Below are 12,173 nucleotides of genomic sequence, written 5' to 3' on the forward strand. Positions count from 1 at the left end.
TGGTTTTAGATTTAGATATATTTTGTTTTTCTTTTTCTAGTTTCTTTTCTTTTTTTTTTTTTTTAGATGGAGGCTTGCTCCATCCGTCGCCCAGGCTGGAGTGCAGTGGCGCGATCTCAGCTCATTGCAACCTCTGCCTCGGCCTCCCAAAGTGCTAGGATTACAGATGTGAGCCACCTTGTCCGGCGTTTCTTGCACTTATTAATATAAGCTTCTGTACTTGTAAGTTTCTCCCTTAAGCACTGCTTTTGCTGTTTCATATATTCTGTTCTATTTTGTTTTTGTTTTCTGTCATTTTACATTTTCTAATTTTCCTTGTGATTTACATTGGTTAATGTTCTGTTGTTAATTTCCACAATTTTGTAAATTTTCATTTTATCTCTGTTACTGATTTGTAACTTCCCCGCATTTTGGTCAGAGAAGATACTTAGTGTGATAACTATCTTTGAAATGTATTGAGATTTAATTTGTGGCCTAATTTCAGGTCTGTCCTGAAAAATGTCTTGTGTGCCTTTGAGAAGATATGTGTGCTACTGCTGCAGGGTAGAGTGTTCTCTATAAGTCTGTTAGATTTGGTTGGTATATTGTGTTAAGTACTCCGTTTCCGTACTTATGATCTGTATGGTTTGTCTATATATTATTGGTGGGAGGGCATTATAGTTTCCATCTATTATCATAGAGCTACCTGTTTTTCATCTCAATTCTGTCAGCTCTGGTTTCAAATATTTTGATGGTTTGTTATTAGGTGCATGCTTATAATTGTTGTATCTTCTTGGTGCATTGAAACTTTTATTAATGTATGATTTCCTTCTTTTCCCACATATAATTTTTTTATTTAAAATTTATAATTCTTGTCATAGAACAGCCACTCCTGTTCTCTTTTGGGATTTATTTGCATGAAATACCATCTTTTTTCTCCTTTCATCTTCAATCTCTATATGTCTTTGGCTCAAAAGTGAGTCTCTTGTAGATAGCATATAGTTGGTCCAGGTGGCTTTTAATCCATTGTGCCAGTTTGTCTTTTGATTTGAGAGTTTAATCAATTGACACTTAGGGAAATTACTGATAAGAAGGGACATACTAATGTTATTTTTGTCATTTGTTTTATAAATGCCTTATAGCTTTTATGTACCTGTTTTTTTTTTTTTTTTTTTTGCATTACTGTCCTCTTTTGTGTTTACTTGATTTTTTGGTAGTGAAATGTTTAAATTTCTTTCTCATTTCCTTTTGCATATCTTCTAAGCTATTTACTTTGTGGTTACTGTGAAAATTTTATATACAATTCTCAAGTTATCATACTCTAATTTGAATTTACACCAGCTTGACTTTAATAACGTACACAAGCTCTGCTTCCTTTACAGCTCTATCCCCACAACTCATAGTTTTTTTTTTGTTTGTTTGTTTTGTTTTGTTTTAAGACACGGTTTTGCTCTGTAGCCCAGGCTGGAGTGCAGTGGTGCAATAATGGCTCATTGCAGCTTCAACCTCTCAGGCTCAAGCGATACAACTACCTCAGCCTCTTGAGTAGTTAGAACTATGGCATGAACCACCACACATGGCTAATTTATTAAATTAAAAAATATTGTAAAGACAGAGTCTCACTATGTTGCCTAGGCTAGTTTCAAACTCCTGAGCTCAAGCATCTTCCCACCTTGGCCTCCAAAAGTGCTGGGATTATAGGTGTGAGCCTCCGTGTCCCGCCTTCTTAGTATTTGACATCATATGATTATACTTTTATATATTATGTGCCCCCAAGATAAACTAATAACTTTAAAAAATACATTAGTTTATAAATTATGTGGAAAACAAATGTGGAGTTACAAACCAAAGTTACATTTCTATTAGTACTTAGACTAATAATTGTTTTCTTTAAATGAGTTAACCTCTTAAATCATGTAGAAAACAAAAAGTAGAAGTATAAACTATTGTTACAATTATGTTAGCTTTTATAATTGCCCCTATATTTACCTTTATTGAGATTACTATTTCTCCATATTCCTTTGAATTACTCTCTAGTGTTTTTTTTTTTTTTTTTCACCCTGCAGGATTTCATTTAGCATTTCTTGCAAGGTAGGTCTAGTGATGATTAACCTCAGCTTTTCTTTATCTGGAAATGTGTTAATTTCTCCCTCCCTTTTGAAAGGCATTTTTGCTGGATGTAGGATTCTTAGTTATATTTGTTTTGTTTTGTTTTGTTTTTTCTCTTAGCCCTTTCAATATATTGACTCACTGCCTTCTGGCCTCAAGTTTCTGATGAGAAATCAGCTGATAATTTTATTGTATATGATGAGTCACTTTTCTCTGTTGCTTTCAAGAGTCTGTCTTTATCTTTCAAAAATTTGATTATGTTTCTCAGTGTGGATCTCTTGGTTCATCTTACTTGGACTCTGCTGAGCTTTGTGGATGTTTATATTCATGTCATTCATCAAATTTAAAGAGTTCTCAGCCATTACATCCTCAAATATTTTCTCTGCCTTCTCTCCTTCTCTTCTGGGATTCCCGCAATGAATATGTTGGTCAGCTTGATGGTATCCCACAAGTAAATTAGATTCTTTTTTCTGCCTATTCAGATTTGCCTTTGAATTGCTCTTGTGTATTTTTTATTTTGATTATCATACTTTTCAGCTCCAAAATTTCTTTTTTTTTTAGGTTTTCTATCTGTTTATTGATATTTTTCTGTTGTTCATACTGCATTTTCTTGACTTTCTTTACATCTTTAGTTTCTGGAGCATCTTTAAGAGAGTTAAAGTATTGTTCAGTCATTCTGTAGTCAGATCTTTTTTCAGAGACAGTTTCTATTTATTTATTTTTTCTTTGAATGGGCTGATGTTTCCTATTTTTTTATACATGGTAATTTTTTTTGTTAAAAACTGGATATTTTAATCAAATCATGTGCTAAGTCTGAAAATCAAATTTTCACGCTACCCCTGGGTTCACTGTTTTTATTTTTGTTTGTATTTATTTATCTTTTTATTGTTAGACTCTGTGCCAAACATCAGGCTGAAGTGTAAACTTAAAGTACTCTCAGTCTTTTCTGAGCCTGCAGCTTTCTGTGGTCATGCATGATCACTTTCTAACTTTCTTCATATATACATTTGTTTTGTATGTCTTAGTCCTTAATGCCTAGCTCCTACAAGAGGAAAAAAGAGAAAAATGAAGGAAGGAGGAAAGATGCTGGCATTTTAATGACCCTGAAAGTCACTTCAACTGGAGGAGGAGGGGCTTGTCACAATGGGAGAAGGTGCAACAATAATAACCACCCACCTCTTTGAACTTCTGTGATCAGAAGCAGCAATTAGATCTCCAGTATTTGGAGGAAAAGACCATAGTATGAAGCAAAATACATTTATAAAACATATCTTCAGAAGCATTTTTAAAAACTGAATGAAAAATATAAAGGCAACTTCGTATATCCCATCGCCTTCTACTTAAACTACAAATAGTTAAGAAATCTAAAATAAAATAAATATAAATATTCCCAGTGAATAAACCATTTCTTTGAAAAAATAAGAGTTGTGATGTTCTAGCCACGAGTGTAGTTAGCAGCATATTCACAAAAACGTTACTAAGAAAATACTTTAAAAGTAAAGGTAAAACCTCAGGTTTTATTTTCCTCTAGGAAAAATGTCACTTTGGTGTGGTATTTTCAAGAAAACTGAAATATATTTTAGTATAATTTAAATCCTTTCTTCAGAAAAGCCTTTCTGTATTTAATAGAATTCTTGTTAATGAGTAAGTAGAAAAAAAGCAACAACTATATTAAACAACTTCATATTCTCCATAGATCTTAAAGAAAAAAGATTAAACACTTAAGTGATTATTACTGAAAGGAAAACAAGAGTTGCCAACAAAGTAGATTTTGTCTATGCACCCATCAACAAGTTCTTCCTGTGATCAGTGGCATGTAATCATGCCTTTTCTATCATGCATTCGTTGCTCTGCACAGTCTGCCCATATTTTTAAGACTATATCAGGAATCCCAGCACTTTGGGAGGTCAAGGCGGGTGGATTGCTTGAGGTCAGGAGTTCAAGACCAGCCTGGCCAACATGGTGAAAACCCGTTCTACTGAAAATACAAAAATTAGTTGGGCATGGTGGCACATGCCTGTAATCTCAGCTACTAGGGAGGCTGAGGCAGGAGAATTGCTTGAACCCAGGAGGCGGAGGTTGCAGTGAGCTGAGATCATGCCACTGCACTCCAGCCTGGGCAACAGAGAAAGATTCTGTCTCAAAAAAAAAAAAAAAAGAAAAGGAAAAAGATTATGTCAGGACTATATCAGGAATAAAGTAAACACACACACACACACACACACACAAAATTAGATAAAATTTATAAATATAAATTTAGATATAGAAAGGTAGAAATATAGTTGTAGGTGTACATGCAGATCATACATAAAGTAAGTAAACAGAGCAAATCCCAATTTTTATTTTATTTTTATTTTTCTTAATTTCCATTGAAATCAGGGATAAACTATGTTCTTAATTACATTCTTTCCCTTCCTTCCATTTTCTCTCTTATCAGTCCTCCTGGCTTTTTTGCCACACTGAAGCCTCAGTTTCAGACATCAGAGTCAATAAGGCAATTGCTATACAATTCCTACCTGGAGCAGGACCCAACCACTTGCATCCTCTTAAGCTGATTATGCATATTTCCATTCTGGGGATGGGAGAGTTCCTATGTTGCTCAGGACTGCTACTCACTGTTTCCAGAGTTCTTTGTCTCTTCTGGAGGACTATGGGAACATCTTCTTCAGTCAGTGCTTCCCTTCCAAAAGGGTCCCCTTCCTGAAGTCTCAGGTTCCTCTCCATAGAATCAATTGTGTAGGCAAAAGGGGAGGCAAAAAAAAAAACTTTGTAAACCTCTACAAGCTTAATGTAGAGTATCAATAACAAAAACAACCACAAAAATAGCATAGCTTTAGTTTTTTACTGTTGCTAAATTTTCACATTCTGCATAAGCAACCCTTTAGAAAGATAAGTGGATGATAGTGACTTTGTGAATAGGAGAAACGTTTGGAGATAGAAACAGGCAGATGGAATTGTATGGAAGCAGACCGTAGAAGTTCACTGACACTTTAAGGCAATTGTATTTATCAAAGAATCATATAGAAACCCTATAGAAAAGACTCTTTTCTATAGAAGAGTTGCCTTTCAGAGCTTTAGCTATAGTCTGTCCTCAGTTTCTTTCCCAAGCACCATTAAACTGCACCCTCTTTCCTAATAACACTACTTCCATGTTCTATCCAGCTACCGGTGGACCGCATGGAGCTGTATTTGGATTTGCTTTCTATCAGGAATAAGAAAAATTGTATGATGTTAACCATCAAATAATTATAACATTTTCTTTAATTTGTGTAAATTAATGTTGATTATTTTCATTGAAAATAACTTTTTCAAAATGGCTGTATAGTAGTTTTTTAGTCATGGGAAAATAAACAAGAAAAATGTGTCAGAGTAAAATATGAGAAGGTATTTTATGGATGTTTGTAACTGAGTGAGGAAAATTAGAAGAGCAAGATTGAAAATATGCAGTTAAAACACAAAGACACATAAGCACAAATACTCGCACAGAGAAGTTTACAGCTTTAGAACTGACAGAAGATCTTATGAAATACAATGTTGCTCATTAGCAGAGAAACTGAGAAGAGTAATGAGTGAGGTTTGAAGAGTAGGTCATAAAAGAACATATCTGACACCAAGTCACAATGAAACACAATTAAAATGTTCTCCAGACAATTCGTAAAAGGATGAAATGTATTGCACCAAGTTTTATGGCCTAATAAAACTAAAATGTACCTTCACTCTGTTGGAAAGGTTTATGAAGAGGAAGGAAAGACAAGGTGATATAAACAGGCAGTTTCTATGGTTTCTGAGGTACTACCTCAAAGGACAGATGAGCTCTTCTTCGTTTATAATATAATGGAAACATACTGGAATAAAAATAGTGGGCTTGAGTTATTTTAAGACCGGAACTAAATATTATATCTTTGTTGAACTGAAATTTTTAAAAAATCAAAATTAAAAACTATGCCATTCCGTGTAGCAAGCTACCTTAAGAATTTCCATCCACAATTACCCTAAGGCATTTATTCCTTTCTTTGCAAAATAAATAGATACTGGATGGGTAGATAGATAAAAAAGATTCATTGCTTTTTTTCTCAGAAAAAATGTTTTTTAGTAAAACAAGTAATAGAGAGTAGAAAATAAAATTAGTACATATATTTATATCTGTGCATGCAAACAACTATAATTACCATTATGTCATTAATATAATAATTTAATGGTAACTATTAATATTATATTATTATATTACCATATTATTACTATTATGCTATCGAACTACATACTGTTTGATAGAATTGGCCCATTGTTTAACTGCATTTACTCATAAAAAAACAGAGCTATAAGTTATATTTATGATGTGTAATAGATTCATATAAACAGAACATAAAAGAGTTGGCGTGTTGTAGTAGAGGTCTCACTCCCTGTTTACTTATTAACGATTTAAAGTCATGTGAGTGTATGGGTTTAAATATGCTAATTATTAAATCTGTCCTCCTATCAGTCCTACTTATCTGCTTATAGAGTTTCAGTGGTGACAATGTGATATTGTTTAAAATGTGAATTTTGTCTCTTTTAATTATAAGTTTTAGATTTTCCAGTACTACGGTTCATGTTGAATTTTGGCGGGGTGATGTAACAGGGAAAGGACATTTCAGTTGAGATATAAAACAATCCTTTCTGAGACTTGTATTCTAAACTTCTACAATGGATTTTCCAGCTTGGTTTCTGGTCATTATCAAAACGAATGGAGAAATAACATTGTAAGCTAACATAACTCAGACCAAGTCATTATGCTTTTTCTTGGGTATATCTATTAATTTAAAAACATAGCAAGTTTTTATGGGTTAAATTTTGCCTCCAAAAGGTATATTGAAGTCCTAATTCCCAGTATTTTAGAATATGAGCTGATTTGGGAATAGTGTCATTGAAGATGTAATCAGTTAAGGTGAGATGAGGCCATACAGGGGTAGGCTAGGCCACGAACCCAATGTGACTGGCGTCCTTTTATAAGGACAGAGTGACAGGCAAGAATACAATACGTGTGATGACAGCAGTAGTGACTGAGGTGCTGCAGCTGCAAGGCAAAAAATGCCAACCGTTTGCCAGCCACCACCAGAAGCTAGACAGCTGGAAAGGAGTCTCCCTTACAGGTTGGCCTTGTCAACACTTTGACATTGGACTTACAGCCTTCCGAATTGTGAGAATACAAATTTCTGTCATTTTATGCCTTCTAGTCTGTGGTCCTCGAATATCAAAGCCCCATTAGCGTGAAGATAGTGGATAGTTCAGCCGTAGTTCATGTCTCGGCTAATGTAGGTGATTGAGGAGAAGGCGGTTGAGGTATCTGGTGTATAATGTATAGCTTTGTAATAACGGCTCTGGGAAACTAATACACAAGTGTTTAAAATTTGTATACATCAAATTCATTATTCACTAAAAATTGGAAAAATAATTTTCTAAAATAATAATTTTGTTACTGATGACATTGCAATTAATGAAGAAACTAATTTATCTGAAATATTCCACTAGTATAGAAAATGTCCTGATTTTCAGTTGATTTAAAAATATATATATTATATTACTATTGCACAACACTCTAATTGAGTTCAATAAAAACGTAATTGAGTTTTATTTTTATGTTATGCTTTCTTTTTTATAAAAGAAATCTTGGGAGGCCGAGACGGGCAGATCACGAGGCCAGGAGATCGAGACCATCCTGGCCAACATGGTGAAACCCCATCTCTACTAAAAATACAAAAATTAGCTGGGCGTGGTGGTGGGTGCCTGTAGTCCCAGCTACTTGGGAGGCTGAGGCAGGAGAACTGCTTGAACCCAGGAGGCAGAAGTTGCAGTGAGCCAAGATCCGTGCCACTGCACTCCAGCCTGCGTGACAGAGCAAGACTCCATCCAAAAAAAAAAGAAATCATAGTAGATTAGAGTTCAAGATATCAAGATATAATATTTAGACATTATTTATTTAAAGGAAAATAGGAATTAGTTACATATTTTGTTTTTCTTTTAGCCTTGTAATGCCAAGTCTTCTAAGTCTCTCTTTAGTTATTCCAGATAGCAACATAGTTTAAATACTCCTGAGGTTTTCCTCAGACAAATGCTTTGCCTCATTTAAAAAAATTAATCGATTGTTAAAAAAAAAAAAAACCAGATAGGAGTATACAAAATGCAGAAGCACGTTTATGAGTTATGGTTATTTTCATTGCTCTATCCTTCAAATCTCTATGGCTCAGTTTAATGGTACCTGAAACCTAGATGGTTATGGACATGATAATCAAGATGCATCTGCCTCACTTGTTTACTCAGAAACCCAGACCAACAGAGGTTCTGTTGTCTTTGGAACATGACTCCCAAAGTCAACCAAGAATATTAAATCATCAGGTTGCCTAAGTTGATGGCAATCCTTGCAAAGTCCCTCTTTTTTTTTTTTTTTTAAACAACATGTGTACCACTTGTCATGAGTACTTTGAGAGGATGACTGGTCCAGGTTGAACAGAAGAGTTAAACAAATGAGACAGAATTCCTCAGTATATCTGGACTTGAAGTTCTTCAAGCAAGCTCTTTATTTCCCTAAAATCTGATGAAACTGTGAAATAAAAAGACAAAAACCCTCACACACAAATCTTATAAAATATGGAATGGGACCAGGATTTTTGCAATTAAAACTCCCCTTAAGAAGGCGTTGACCACCTTGGTAAGGTTCCTTTCTTTAAGTGGAGAAGTTCTTGATCAGACCCTGATTTTGTTCCCTGGAAGTCATTTTACATCCGTTATCCACCCTGGCTACATGTAAAGTGAATGTTTGGTAACAGCCCTTCTTTGGTGTGCTACGATTTTTCTACAGATCTACAGTTTTTCTGCTTGAATTGCCTAAGGCTATTTTAGTCCTAGTTTTATGATTCTTTGGTAAATATAATTGCCTAAAAGTGTCAGTGAGCTTCTAGGGTCTGCTTCCATACAATTCCATCAGCCTGTTTCTATCTCCAAACTTTTTTCCTATCCACAAAGTCACTATCATCTACTTATCCTTCTTTTTCACAAATAACCACAGCAACTTTGAGACTCATCTCACTTTGTCCTATAGTTGAAACACTTTCTTCAACTGAAATGTTTTACTGGTTGCTATGGTTTGGCTGTGTCCCCACCCAAATCTCATCTTGAATTGTAGCTCCCATAATTTCCATGTGTCGTGGGAGGAACCTGGTGGGGGGTGATGCATCATGGGGGTGGGTCTTTCCCATGGTGTTCTTTTGATAGTGAATAAGTCTCATGAGATCTGATGGTTTTCTAAAGAGCAGTTCCCTTGCACACATTCTATTGCCTACTGCCATGTAAGACGTGCCTTTGCTCCTCCTTTGCCTTCTGCCTTGATTGTGAGGCCTCCCCAGCCATGTGCAACTGTGAGCCCATTCAACCTCTTTTTCTTTATAAATTACCCAGTCTCAGGTGTATCTTTATTAGCAACATGAGAATGGTCTGATTCACTGGGTATTGTTACTCAAAACCATTTTAGACAGTGTTTGTAATTGGGCCCAGCAGGACTCTCCTTTTCAGTTACCATGCCTTTGAACATTGAAGTTTCTATGTATTCCATTTGATTATTGTTTAAAACCCAATCAGCTCCTACCTGTACTCATTTCTTATTCATAATACCTTGCCAAAGGCAAATGACAACAACATTCTGGCTCTTTCCAATCACTTCATGCAGAGATACAGGCTTAAGTGCATAAGGTCTGTTTTCTATGCAATCTCACTTTATAACATAGACAATTAGTCTGGCCATTAAGGAATTATTGCATATTTATATTTTTATAAAGGCAACAAACCATTTTAAGACAACAATGACTGACTTCTTACTAGACACAATAATACAAGCTCAATAAATATTTAGTTAATAAATGAATTCCTTTCTTTCATTTGTAATTTGAAGAATGTTGTTAGACAGTTTTTCATAGTCTACCCCAGGAATGATAATTTTATTTTATAGAGAAATTTAATAGAATAAGTTTGTATTTCATTGTTATTTAAAGACCCATATTAGAATTAGATAGTGTGAATTTTATTGTACCTACTTCTCATTCCAGATTCTTTTTTCTGTAATTATAAAATGAACATAATAACTTCAAAGTGTTAGTGACCAAAGAGTATTCCAAAACATGGAGGGACACATCAGTTTTCTACTAAAAGCAACTCATTTTTAGACTGCAAGAGATGTGTGAATTCTCAGGAAGGCTACTCTGGCACTGTCTAAATTTCTATTTCTCTTCATGCTATTTATTCCATAGGCCAAAGTTTTTTTTGTGTGTGACTACATAAATAAATGCACCTGCATTATTTTTCCTTGTGTAATTAAGATTGTCATTTCATAAGCAGCATGAGTGCCCATTTTCCTTTACGTGTTCCAAGGCCTTGTATCTTTGTGTATATCTTAATGTTTACGTTGATTGTTGAACTGTTCCTCCTTGTCTACATTAACAAACCATGTGATTATCCAATTACATGTAATGAAGATACATTTAAATCTGTGATTCTATAAACAAACATTTGAAAATGTCAACCACAAAGACTGTGAAAATCCTGTTATCTGTTAAATATTGTAGAAATAGTGTGCTGTAAAATGTTGAGATATATGTGTTCATAAAGTGTTGCTCATGTTGACAGTTTTATGAGTTAACATTCCATAGCCTTCCTGATATCTGACAGTTATATTTATTCATGCTCCATTCAGTTTGATACCAGAAAAAATTTCTTCTATTGATGAATGTGTGTGCCATGGTCCCATTTCTTAGAAAGGGTGACAATGCAAAAACTATTGAAACTGCAGTACCATATTTTTGGGTGTCATCATTTTTCATGATCAACTTACAGTTTTGTTGTGTTTTGTGGAATCAAATGGGAAAGGATGTGTGTGTTTGTTAAATGCATATGATCCGAGGATCATTTTTTCCTAGTAGATGTGACAAAATTCAGTTTTAAATTATCTTCCATTTCCTCACACTTATTATTTATGGCTCCAAAATAGTGCCAGAACTTTTGGCAATTTTCTTTTGTCTATATATATTTTTTATAAAGTTAAGTTGTTAATAAAAAGCTTAATATTAAGTCCATTTTGGAGTTGTGAGTCATATATATATATATATATCTTGATAAAATGCATGGTTCCCAAGATATTTAGTCAATTCAGTTCTCTCATGTCGGTCTTCATATTTCAAAATGAAAATCTTCAAAATGTAAGCATACAAATCACACATATGAAACATCTTAAAAAAACTCAAAAATGTATACAGAGAGTTCTATTGTCAGCAAAGATGGAGCAAGCTTACTCCAGCCTATTAGTCCTACTCTTTGCAACAAAAAACCTGGATTCTGGAAAGCTAATAATAGCAAGCAGACTGGGACAGAAAGTGAAAACTGAAGAAAGACCTGCATGCTGGTGAATTTCCCATTTTTTCCCATCATGTATCTCCTAAGTATGGCTAAACTCAAGGAACTTTGAAGTATATGTGCACAACAGAAACTGCAATTTAAACAATAAGCTGGAGAGTTTAGGGTAAAATGTTTTTTTCTCCCTGTCCTACTCCAAGGACAACATCATTTATTAAACTGCACTGCTAAAGTCTTGCTGCACACAGCTAACACTTGATACAGAACAACTGCATCTCTGGCCAGAAGGACCAGGTAGAAGAGTCTATATTGTCCAAAATGTGTGGGAAGAGTCCTGCTATTTTTCTCCCTCTTTTCTCTTGCTACTTTGCTCAGAGTAAAGCTACATTCCTCTGGAAATTTGCAATGGAGTGGATGTAAAGGAATTAAGACTCAGAGAAATCTTTGTTTTGAACTAAAGAAATCAAAGTAAGTGGCCCTTGGCTTCTGGAGGCTGTCAAGGCAAAACTGGTGAGAGGAAAACTTGATCCTTTGATCCTGCAATTTTGTGTGTGAACCCATAAGAATCTCAGACTTACTCTTGAACTTGCCATTCACACAACAGCCTCAAAGAAGCATTGCAAAGGCTTGAGAACTAAGTATTCTATGAACCATGTTTAAAATATGACATCCCACAGAATTATCCAGCCCATGGACAGACTTGTATAGCT

This window comes from Pongo abelii, chromosome 4, assembly GCF_028885655.2.
Source record: "Pongo abelii isolate AG06213 chromosome 4, NHGRI_mPonAbe1-v2.0_pri, whole genome shotgun sequence".
Lineage (NCBI taxonomy): Eukaryota > Metazoa > Chordata > Mammalia > Primates > Hominidae > Pongo > Pongo abelii.